This window comes from Nesoenas mayeri (assembly GCF_963082525.1).
Source record: "Nesoenas mayeri genome assembly, chromosome: 17".
In the NCBI taxonomy this organism is placed as follows: Eukaryota; Metazoa; Chordata; class Aves; order Columbiformes; family Columbidae; genus Nesoenas; species Nesoenas mayeri.
Genome location: NC_137565.1, coordinates 821,350 through 834,465, shown reverse-complemented (window position 1 = coordinate 834,465; position 13,116 = coordinate 821,350).

Below are 13,116 nucleotides of genomic sequence, written 5' to 3'. Positions count from 1 at the left end.
CTGTGTTCTTCCACCCCCTCGCATCCGCCGTGTCCATCGTTGTAACCTGCCCCAAACCCCTGCAGGACACCCCGAGCTCGGGCAGGGCAGGAACGCGAGCACCAGCCATGCCCTGCGCTTGGGGAAGTAAACACTACAGTCCCTGACATTATGTTTGATCACTGTCCAGAAGCTATTAGGAAGCTAATTAAAATGAATAGATCACTTACGTATTCAGAGTTCATATCCCATTAATTCAACAGCACAGGATACAGAGAAAGACAAAGGCTGAAGAAAAGGCAAAGGATGGTACAGCAATGTTCTTTGGTGTGGATTTTACCCCCCCTTTCTTGTAATACAAAAGATAAGTCTGTCTCCTGGCTTATCTAGATACATTTGTAAAGATTAAAAACACACCTCTTTGCCTTTGCATTCTGCTGTAAATTATTAGCCCATGGTATCGCTCTCAGGGCAATGTGCCAGCCCCAAGGCTCTGATTTAAGCCACAGAGACAGGGAAATTCAGAGCGAAACCTGCCGCTGCCTGCACGGGCCCAGCGGGGCAGGCAGGACCTGCCGCTCCCTGCCCGCGCAGGCAGCCGGGGACATGGAGCTGCACACGAGCGCCACACAAACTCGGCTCTGCAGGAAGGGCTGGCCACAATTCCCCCCATTCCTGCACCAGGAGGGGGAAAATGGACATTTTCCTGCTTACTGGCACTGTTTGGGAATAGGATGGCGACAGCCAGGCAAGGGGGTAACTCAGTGATCTTATGTCCAAGGCAAGGCTGGCTCCGAGATGGGAGCAGCAGTCTCCGAAGCTCTGGCCAGACCTCAAGGAGGTGCATCCATGGAGAAAGCCCTGTCCCCACGCACGGCCCCCAGCCCAGCTCCGCAGAACGAGTGGGCTGCGGAGGGAGCCAGACAGCTCCGGTGGTGGGACATGGGACCCAAAAGAGAAAAAAGTTCAAGAGCAGGTATGGTCCAGACCTGCACCTCCCGCTGAAGGTTGAATCCTGCTTTACCGTTCTGAAGGCCCGCTCCTCACATCTCTCTTTAAACCTGGTATCGCAGACACCTCTATGTCCTCTTGTCTCTCCCTGAAACGATTCCTGAGTCAGAAAAACTCAGGTACAGGCAATTTGCTGAGGAACATGCGTGTTTGTACCCCGAGAGCCTGCAGCCGTAATCCTACGTTCTTCAGTTTAAAAAACCTAACACAAGGAAATTAATTTCTTTGTCACATTCCAGACCGATGCAAATTAATGTATTGGCATTAAAAGACCATGAAAAATGGGGTTAATTATGGAAACTATGACCTTTATATACAGCAGCTCAGGCATGGGCTACTATTATATATCATAACATTAAGAAGTGACACACAACAGCAAATAATAAATAATAAATAATAAATCCATCAACCTAATTTAAACTTCGTGTAATGTACACCTGACAAGCCACAGATTAATTTTCCTAATCCATCATTTGTTAATCCTTCATTCCCAAGAAATGCATGTAAGCGCTACAGCTGCGACAGCCGAGTCTGTTCACGGAGGCACAGGGACTCTGGGGCACTCATCCAGCCCAGCGGCTCAGATTGCCACCTTTAACAGACACCGCCAAAGTGCTGTATATTGAAAATAACAATCAGGTTTTTATATCACCAGCAACTATGACAATTATACTAAACTTAACATATTGCTTGCACTGTATAAATAATAAATGCTAATATTCAATGTTAAAGGAAACTGGAGCTGTAATGCATACTAGCAGGCTTATACAATGGAGCACATTGTATAAAAGCTTGCACATTAGGCTGAGGCCCTTAATAAAAGAAGGAAATTAGAAGGATTTTTAAGTTTTAAAAGTATTTTACCCTGAGGCTGCTTAGGGTTTTACAGGTGTAGGAGGGGTAACACAGGACACCTGAGCAGCTGCAGGTGAAGATGCAGCAGCGGTGGATGCGCTCACCTTACTAGAAGTACCAGAAACTGGCAACACATTTCTGTAGCCACTAAACGTAAAACGGTCCCAGACAGAATAACTGCTGCAGATTAAGAGCAGTTGAAATCTCCCCAGGTTTCTGCGGGGACCAGCAGCTGCTGCATCGAGCTCAGTCACGTCCCATTCTGCCCTGAGACCCGGGAGCTGAATGTGCGAGCGGAGCTGATCCCGCGCTCCGCGGGGGCAGCGGCTCAGGAAAGCTCTCCCGGGCACCCCCCTGTGACACAGCCACCCCACTTCCCACAGGACACGGAACATTTTGCACAGGATTTTCCAATATTCAAGGAACCCAGCAACTTTCTTCTGATCCACACTGAGTGACAGGTTCCACTGCAGCGGTACCTAAAATACTGACTTATTAAACCCATTATTAGACACCTGAAGCGTGCCTGCTCCAACACAAGAGCTGGAAATCTGCGTCTAGTTTACAGAGAAAGCCAAGAAGCAAACAATGGAAATAATATTGCCCCCCCCAACAGATTAATGTTGTTTCGCAGTGCTATTGTCAAATCTAATTAATCTGTTCTTTGCAACACTGCTTGTACTGCTTCTAATTGTCAAGTGGCACCATGAAGTGACAGTGCCAAACCTACCCGAGAGCTGCACTGGGACCCCCCAGCTCTTTCCTGGCCAAAATTAACCCCTCTCGTGCCCACACTCAGCCAGCGCATCGCTGCTACTCACTGAGCAGAGGCATGCAGGGCCGGTGTATCCTCTGCAGACACAGGGACGAGGGTGGTTACACATGAGGACGCCTGTTCTGGCATCAGCCCAACAACAACAACAAAACACAACAAAACCACAACTTGAAAAATGTTCCAGAAACAGCAGGAGCGGCAAGGACAGCAGGAGGGTCACGTTTGGCTGCTCTACTTGGCAGCCAAGAACAGCAACTTGCATCAATCCTGCCCCACCACAGAAGTCTCCATCCCCGAGTACTGAATACGGTTCAAAAGCAAAAGCTTTCAAAGCAGCAGGGCAGGAGAGCTGGGTGGAGGACGGACACCACAGGCAGCGTAAATGCAACCGAGACAGGACCTTTGCTACAGCCCAGCAAGAGGGCAATGCACTCCTAACAAAGTCTCTAGGGTAGAATTACAATGTATTAACATATTTGAGCATAATATGTGCAGTAATGGCTGAAAGCTGGAAACTATGGGTTAATGGAAGAAAGCACCACAGTCACTTGTGTCAAATGCATATTTAATGCTCTCGGAGGACAACTATGCCAATTGCTCAGCAGCCAGGAACTCTTTCTTAAGAGCTACTGTCATAAGCTTGTGATCTAGTTCATAAATAATCATCGAATGAAATGATTTATGGATTTGCTGAATTAAACCTTTCCTATCTGTTATTCCTGCAGCTCCTCGTGGATGGCTGGGAGTGGAGCTGCAGGAGCTGGGCTGAGGTCACTGTGCGCAGGTTTAAGGGTCCATCTGGCTTTGGAAGGGCAGTGGGGACAGCAGAACCTGGCACATGGGCACCCAGGGCACTGGGCTCCTCAGAGACCATGGGACACTCCCAACAGCTGTGCCCACATCTGACACCCACCCCAGGCTAGGCTAATCCCACCCCACAGCTTCCTTCAGGTCCCGCCTTGTGCCAGGCTGGGAAAACATACCCTGAGGCAGTGATGGCTAAGTCACTATTTAGATACTAATCTCAAAAATGCCACACCGTTTTCTCCAGTTATCCCTTTATTCTGAAGAGACAGGCAGAAAATAAACTGAGACACTTAAGTGTGATTGTCACTATGTAAATAAACATAATCATCATCACATTTAAATCAGAATTTGACTAACTTTGAGGTCAGCCCTGCTTTGAACAGGAGGTTGGGCTGCATGACCTCCAGAGGTCCCTTGCAACCTAAATTATTCTGTGATCCAGTGATTTTTCCTTGACAGAAGTTTTCTGTCTCTTTTAATAGAAGTAACTTATTGCAAGCCACAAGAAAGAGAATTTTAATAACAGGTTCCTCCTGCTTTGCATTCAAAGCTTTAAGGGAGGTAAATACACTTAAAAGGGATTGCAGCCTTCAAAGAGGGCGCAGGACGCAATCCCGCAGCACTCTGCGCAAGGCAGGCACCCGGCTCCAGCACTGGCACAACCGCTTGCAGAGACATGGCTATTGGGTTTTACCATGGCATCCAAATACCTTCTGTAGCATGGAAGACGCAGGCTTTAAGAGTGTACTAGGAGATGTTTTTTCTAGTTGCTAAAGCCCGAATTTGCCTGTAGTGATTTGCGGGTTGCCCTCCTCTCCCTGGGAGCACAGGTAAGCTTCCAGCAACATATTTATATTACATTTACAAAAATGTGGGGCCAGGCCATTATTTTGGTACAGAGACCCACCTGCCAATACACACCAAAACATGCCTTTTCTTGCCAAAATCAGGGTGTCCCCACGGTTCCGTCTGCGCCGCAGCACAAAGCAGCCCCGGCGAAGATCAAGCCATGCTTGTGCCGGGCTTTGATGTTCCCAGGTGGAAGGAGCTTTAACGGCGCGGTGGAGTGTTGTTTTTACACAAGATTTATCAGCACAGTTAACATACCGCCACAGAGCTGCGATTTGAGCATGCCCTGAATGTTAATAGGCACACACCAGACAGGCGGCTGCTGCAGGTACTCACCAGCATTCACCTTCAAAGAGCTGTCCAAACGGCCGCCCGGCGGGTGCGCCGGCTCCCGAAGGACAGCGCCGCTGCGCTCCGCGGCGACCGAGGGGCGCGAGGTCACGGACGGGCCTCGCAACGGGTTCGCAAGAGCGAGGATTCAAAGGAGATCCCAGTGACTTATTTTCACAGAGGCCTTTGTACAGAGCTCATACATTGTACTGCCTGGAGGAACCTTGTACTTCAGCAATCAAGATTTTTGGTAGGTTAGGATATACTTTATCCTGAGCTGCGCAATTTTTCTATATCCAACAGGATGAGCCGCTCTGTCAAACAGAGTTCTCAAACTGAAGATTTGCTGAATTTAACAGAGACACATCAATGAATCTCCACTAATATCCCAAGGACATTAAACGGGAGGCTACAAAAAATACAGGAGAAAATATCTGGGATCCTTTAGGGGGAAAACTGTCAAAGGGTCATAGGAAAATACGAGCTTGACTGGGTATCAGGAGTCAGCCATGAGTCCAGTGCTTCTCAACCTTTAAAAAAATCAGTTAGCTCCTTCATTTAGAAGTCACAGACCTATTGCACACTGTTGGGACACCTGTCTTACTTGTAAACCCAACCAATACCTGCATTAGTGCAGAGACAGGTTTGGGTTTGTTTGTTTTTCTGTATTTTCCTTTGGGGTTTTTGTGGTTTTGGGTTTTTTTGGTTGGTTGGTATTGTTTTGGTTTTGATGCGGGTTTGGTTTGGTTTTTCTCCTCTCATATTTTTTTCTCAATTCTTGCACGGTTTACTTGTTCCTGGTTGCCTCTGAAGCACCGCGTGCTGTCCTGTGGACACTCCTGCACCAGTTTTCCTGGCTCCTTAGCAAGGCCTCACCCTACAAAGTCACAGGTCCCATCAAAGCCATCCACACCAGCCCAAGGGAAAACGCTGTTCCCTCCAGCAGCGCCCCTGTGTTCGCCTGCCTCGCCCTTGTGGTTGCTGCAGACACCCTCTGATGCTGCCCCATTACGTACTTTCAAAAATAGAGAATGCCTTAATACACCAGATCCTTCCAAGCAAAGCTGGGATGGGTAAGTCCAACAACAGCAAATGGGTCTTACTATGTTTGCAAAGACAGATTGCTCCGAGATACCGGAGTGACCCCCAAACCTCTGTGGACAGCCTGGTTTACAGATCCAGCCGTGCTGTCAAACACAGAAGCCCAGCAATTCAAACAAATACTGTTCTGCTAATCCTTGCAGCTTACTATTCTGCCCAAATTCAGCTGCCTCCTGCATTATCCTTTGCTATAGGGAAGACTCGTCATTACCAGACATGGAGACAATTTGTGCAGCCTGTGCACAAGATCATCCCGACCTCACCCAGCGCCAACCTCACCAGTCCTAACCCTCAATCCAGAACAACGGGCACAAAAGCCATCAAGATACGCATCCTTTAGGATGACACCAAACAGGTATTTTTCATATTTGGGCATAAACCCATCCACCCATCAGGATGCACGTCCTTTGGGATGACACCGAGGGAGGATTTTTCATATTCGGGCAGACGGAAGTGAGCATTTCCCACACCTCCTCCCCAAAGCAAACGCAGCCCATCCAGCTTCTTTCTTAACCACAGGAGCAGCGGTTCTGTGTGCCTTGTGTATGTAACTAGTGCACCGAGGTCTGCTTTTTGTTTAAATAGCTGTGAAAAGCACCGTGTGTGTTTTACCCAGAGATATATTACACTTGATTAGGCGGTGCGCTGGAGCGCGAATGGTACAACAGGAGACGGACGTGCTTAACTAGCGGTTTCAGCCCGCGCTCCGGTATCAGGAGGTCAAGGGAAAGATTAACTATATCTGACTGCCGTGTCAAAACACTCAATTGGAGCATTTATAAACCCACAGAACTAGTTGCCTCAGTCAGCAGAGCAGATTTATTTCCCTCCACGTAGCTCCCACAAAGCAAACTAGGGAAGCTGCCAGGGCCAGGTTTGCTTTCGGCTCCTTCCAAAGGGCAGAGAGATCCTAAAGGTTCATGCGGAGGTGTGCAGGGCTCAAAGTCTGCCTGTTATCTCTGCCTAAAAGTAAATCTGGGGTAAAGATGGTGATTCGCAGTCACCGCTGCTTGCGGGTGACCCGCAGCCAGGCAGTCCTGCCACAGCTCGGGTCTGGCCAAATGCTCTTCTAACAGACAAATAAAAATTCCTACGTCCCTGCTTTTCAACAGGTGTAACAGAAGCATAGTAACTTCTGGTTTACACTGAAAATCCTTGTGGGAAAAGTCCTGCTTTTCATGTGTTAGAGCCATTTGGTTTATTCTATAGAATTTTAGAAGTGTCATTCTGTGTAAAACAAGTTGAAGCTCCTGAAAACAGGCCCCCGAAGGAGCCCTCCCGTTACTGAGGTCAGCATCCCTTCAGGGCATGAGCTCTTACATTTACAGCGAGTTTTGGAACAGTATGTGCAGCTCTTGGGATGCAAGTCTGGTCCTTTACATCTCAGTATACATCTCCACCGAAGCACACTGAGCCATGCCGATGCGAACGTACAACTGCAGCGTGTGGCCACTGACAATCGGAATTTGGATAACTGGGACCACTATTTAAACAAAAACCACGCACAAAAAACCCACACAGCTTCAGCTTTATAACATCTGTATGACTAAGGAAAAAGGTTTTGCTTCCTCTTCTGCTTCAAAATTCGATAGTTTCTCAGCATCCATATCAATTCCAACCAACTCATTGTTGCCTCAGATTGCCCCCCTTTTCCATGTAAGACTCAGTGGCCACCACATGATGTGCAATGAGAGCTTATTCCTCCCTATTTCATCTATGGGTTCAGCATCAAGGTCAGGACCAGAGATGTCACTGGCATTTGAAGAAAAAGGTGTCAAATCCCCAGGGTCAGCGTCCCGAGAGTTCGCCTGTTCTGCAGGCACATTGCAGGTACCATAAGGAGCCACTGCTGCCCACGCTCTGCAAAAGCAGCAACTTTCCTGTTTTTCAAGCCTCTAAAGCTCAACTTTGGGTCTAGGAGGAGGACCAGCACATCCAAGAGGTACCAAACTTAGAAACACTCACCCCGCAAGCCCTCCTGTGTGTTTCTTAGCCTATCCCAGGCCATGTGGACTCCGCAGTTAAAGGGTTCAGGGTTTCTGCTGCACAACGCAGACGTGCCCATGCTGCCCTGGCAGGAAACAGCAGCCAGGACTTCTCCACTCCAGTCACAGGAATGCGTTTGTGTTGAGACTGTCTGGATAAACCAGATGCTTCAGCACCCTGAGCTACGCTGCAGGGCTGCAATTCTGTTTCTAAACTGCACTTAGCGGAGTTCTGACTTGCAGGTTTCACTTTTTAATAGTAAACAGATTTCGTAGGTGCCAGAGAGCATTTCAAAGCATTTCAGTGGAGTCCTTTTACCTTCACAGCCTGGAGGCACATACATTGAAACAACAGCTGAAATCCAATTACTGAGGAATATTCTCAAGTGCATTACCATAGGTAATTTGTTAGTCTGTTGGAACATGCAAAGTGATTTTTCTCCACTTCTTGATGCTGTACCTCGGGCTCCTTGGTTGAAGATTTCTTTCCAAATTGCATAGTAACTACTACTGAAAAGGAATCCACATGACTGCCTCCTTCTCCAGGGCAGAAACCTGCCAGCACCTCCCAGGACCCAGCCCTTACCCATGATTTGACAAAACGTCCATCATCCAGCCACGCTGTGATTCCTGCTACCACCCGAGCTTCTTGCTGCCCAAACAGTTTGATGCATAAAGACATAAGAAGCCTAAAACTATTTTTCCTTCAGGATCCTGTTTATTGATTCAGCAAAGTGCTGACACAGATGTACAGTTCTAGAGACAAGCCTTAATGCAATCCCTTCATCTGCTGTCACTCAAAATCACACCAGCCGGCTGCTGCCATAAGGGGAGGAGTGGCCACTCTGCTCATTTAGGGACTGCCAAACAACCCAACCATGAGCTTTTTCCTCATTAAGGAGGGACCCCCAGACTGACAACACACCCACCACGGTACACTCAACCCTGCCAGGAATCCCCCACGCACTGGGTACACGCAGAGCCTGCCGTGACGCCCTGCCCTCCTCTCTGCGGCTGGAGAAGAGGAACTGCAGCATGAACCCACCCAGGTGCCACCAGGGTGATGGCCCCGCTCGGGTTGGCCTCACAGCCCGCTGGCGGGTACCCGGGGTTACCTTCCACCCAACTCAGTAACATGGGGCGCGTCAGAGCACGGGCTGGCCGCTAAGGGACATCAGCCACTCCATCCACAACTCAGAATCATCACCAGTGCTGAGATATCATTGGAAATGGGTCTGTTTTCAGAAAGAGGAGACAAAAATTAAATAGACAAAGTTTGGGTCAGAATGACAAGGAGCATAATCAGAAAAGAGCATAGACAAACTGCCTGTGAGTACCGCAGATAATTCAGGGCAAATTAAAGCATCTGAAATCCTACTGAGAGCCACTGATTTAGAATTATGAAGTTAACTTACAGCAATCATTTTCTATATGAAAGCAATTATGGATGGGTTAAAAGCTTCTGTTGTTATGGATTGTGTATGGCTGCCACAGAAGGTTCAGTCTCCCAGGATGAAATTTTAGCCTTGTGAAAATCTCCTACATCCTGTATGCCAAATCTTGTTCACCCATCAGAAAGTCATTGAACATCATCTATTTTATTAACCAATGCAAATGCAGACAGTCAGGGAGAGGTAGATAGGGAGCATACTGCTCACCAATAAAACACATACACACAAATCACCATGGTTCACTTCCCAAAATAATCACACAGGCTCAAACACACAGCTGTGATGAATGGCAAATTTCCAAGTCTTAATGCATCGGAAAGCAGAACCGTTGTTTGAAGCGGTCATCTCTTGAAGGGAAGGGAAAAGTCAAGGGAAAGCTGTGAGAAACCTGCAAGCGCAGGGCCATCCCGCTGAACAGCCCGCGGTGCCGGCAGGAAGGCACCAGCCCTGGTGACACTGGCCTCTTCCATCTGCTGTCTCAACGCTGCCAGGGCAAAGCCTCACACGCACATCGACAGCGGCTCACAGCGGGGTTGCCTCTGCTAAACAAGGCACCGAGCAACAGCCTGGCTGGTCCCCATGAGCAGGAGGAGCTGTTGGGGTGGTGGCACAGCCCTCCTGGGAGCAGTGCCCCACATCTCCATCACCCCCAGACGAGGAGCCAGCGCAGCCGCCTGCTCTGCCTGCGCCCAGCGCAGCCCGGTCCTGCAGCAGGTCCACACACAAACAGCTTGCAAATGGAGCTGACGAAACCACTTACCAAAACAATTCATTATATTGAGCCTCTTCCTTCTCTTTATTCTTAATTGGGTTTTATTTCTTGTTTGGTGTTTTCTGTGCAGTTAACGAGTTGACAGACCTTTTGTTTCTGGAATGAAAATGAGATTTTGACTGCAACGTGCATGGCAATGAGGGGAGAATGCGAGGGTACCTGATCACACGTCTTTCAGGGATGAGTACCCCAGAGGGGAAAACGGGAACCCTGCCCAAGATTTGGTGGAAACCAAACTTTCACACACGGGTGATCTGTCAGTAGGTGCAATAGTGTGGATATTTGGATTTCTCCTGCTGCAAAGGCTGTGAGAGCAAGAGGGGTGTGAAGTGACAAGCAGTCTGCCCCTGTGCTGGCACCTCAGCAGGCAGGGAGCAGATTTGGGACACCATGAGCACCATTAGGTTCACGGAGCAGGGAGGTACCTGTGAGCCTCCTGACCCCTGCAGAGAAGGGGACTCAGCACAAGGCTCTGATGGCCGGCACGGAACCATAATTGATGTAGCTGTTATAATAAATGAAATTTCATAGCTAAACTCAGAGGGTTACAGTAACAGCACTGAGAAGGCAATGAGAAGGCAAGGCTTGCTGCAAAATGCATGAGGAGGAAACCCACAGTATTGACAGTCAGAGCTAAATGATGTTACAGAATGGTTGAAGACAAAGATCCTCATTGGATTCCAAGCAAGCCAAGTTGTAATGAGAAGACAGAGCAGTTCATTCTCATGGGACCCCAGATCCTGCTCTTCTTGCTCACCCCAAGGGTTAGTGCAGAGATCTTTTGGCAGGAGGGCTGTACAACTGCACACAGGGATCCCTCTAAGGTATTTCCGTGCCCTCCTCCTGGCTTCATTAGTGCAAGAGAATCTCTGAGCACTCGGCTCGCCGCCAGCGGGTCTCCCGGGTAACTGGGGCTGAGGGTCCCCGCGGTGTCCCTGGGCTGTGCAGGACGGCTGTGCAGAGCTCAGCCCCAATAGTGCGGCAGCGTCTCCCACGGCCTGGGACGGCATTGGGTGCTGCAGCCCCGGCTGCGCTCCTTGCTCAGAGGTAAAGGTGGTAAATACGTGAAACGAAGCCTTACATTCCTGGAAGTCCTCTGTTAGAGTGGGTTTGGATTCAGGATCTTTCTGTTCCCAACTCAGAAGCTCCGTTCAAAGAGGTGTCTTTTGGGGGAAAAAATCCCAAAGCTGACCATAAAAAACTGATAAATGATTGCCAGGAAGCAACAGGAGAACGAATTCAATCCTTTCCCTTTCTGCTTATCTTTTCTATGAAAGTTTTCCATGGCATAGTCAACACAAGAAATTGAACCTACTTAGCACTATTGATCCAGCTTACTTCAGTAACAAACCACATTAAGTTAAAATCAATACCAGCCACTCTTAAACTGATTTAGGAGTGTCCACACAAAGGGGCTTGCACCAATTTAGACAGATCTGTTTTGTAACCAATTTAGTTAAAAGATGCGATCTAGGGGCTGAGCTGTGCTCTGAGCGGCTCAGAGGCATTAATTCCAGGGTTCAAAGGCATTAGTTCCTAAGTCTCATCGATGGCTCCCAAGAGACAGGACATGGCAGGTTAAACGTCACTGACCAATGTCCATCTTTCTTGCCAAAACACACGGGTGTTCCTGGCTCCAAAAGCCAAAGAGCTTGGGAGAAACCCAAATGCCTCAGGGTTAATCTATTCCTGCAGCTCAAACTTTACATTAAAAACGAAACAAAACAAAAACAAGCAAACCAACTTCAAAAAAATCCCTGAAGATGCCAGAGACAAACAGATCAGAACACTACGTTTTATTTCTCACTCAGAATATTTACTCCATGAGATACATGCTTTACAAATAGCTTTGCCCACTGTAAATCCACCAGCACTTTGCTTCACAGTTCATTTTGCAGCAACATCCAAGTGATCCAGGTTAGGAAACGTAACCCAAGGAGGAGTTTGTCGCTGTGTATCACAGCGGCTCGGCTGTGTTTTGACACCTGCTGGTTTAATATCCAAGGGACTTCAAGAAACGTTTCATAAAAAATAAGTCCCAATTTTATCCTCTTGCAATGAAGATGAACAAAAGAACTGCCAAAAAAAAATAAAGGCGTGCACAGAACCCAGATATGTTCCCTTCGGGGCTCTTTTATACCTCAGAGAAAAATGCCAAATGGTACAGGGGCAGTACGGTTTGTCTGGTTTAAATCAGACCTTAAGTTGTGTCTGGGCTCATGGTGGTAGCAGAGCCGGGACGGTCTCCGTTGCACCCACACAACACTCCCAGGTAACCCCCAGAGCCGCTCACTCCTAGTCTCTAATCCCCGTTAATTTCTTTCTCCTCCTGCTCCTTCCCTGGAGCCTCAGGCGTCGTTTCCCATTCTTACTCATTACCTTGGGAGATCAGGATCAGCCGACCCACTGAAAACCCTCTGAAGGGCAGGAAATGCCACACTTTGTTGCTGCTCATCCACCTACAAAGTATGCATGTTCAGGCACCTTCTCACCTAAGCTGCTTTTCAACCTGCCATTCAGAAGGGGTTTGGGGTAGACGTTGCAGGCTGTAATTCTGGTTTGTGATGTTCTAAATACCTGGAAAAGGTTTTGAAATAATTTTCCCTGCTGTTACCAGGTAATAATTTCAGAGAAAGATTCAAGAGTTCCACTTATGTTGCTGAATTAAACACTGGAATTTTTTGGAACCAGAACTAAACCTTTTTCCTTCTTAAAAAAAAAATATATATATATATATATATATATTTATTTTACTTTAAAGCCTCAGGCATTTAAATTTAGCTTCTGTTGTTCCTTAAATATACAAGGAATGGGTCTTTTCCCAGAGTAAATAAATAAGGTAAAGAAAACATCCCCTTCCACACTTTGCTGCTGGGTACAGAGCATCCCCAAAGAGGGACGGATCCTGCTGAGACATCCTGCCCAGGGCCCAAGGGCAACCGGCACCGGGGTCCCAGAGCCGTGCAGGTTTGGTACGTGCGTCCCAAGCTCCAGCTCAAAGGATCCCTGGATCCCTGTCCCCACAGCCCCTGCTCCCCATGGTGTCTCACAGGAACCGCTCCAACCACCACAGAGCGATGGAGCCCGCTCCTCGCCCAGGAAGCAAACGCATTTGGGCAGAGCAACCATCGCCTTTCCCCAGCGCCGCACTGAAGCCCTTATTCAGCTGACAAAACGCTCACGATCGCACTCCAGAGAAGA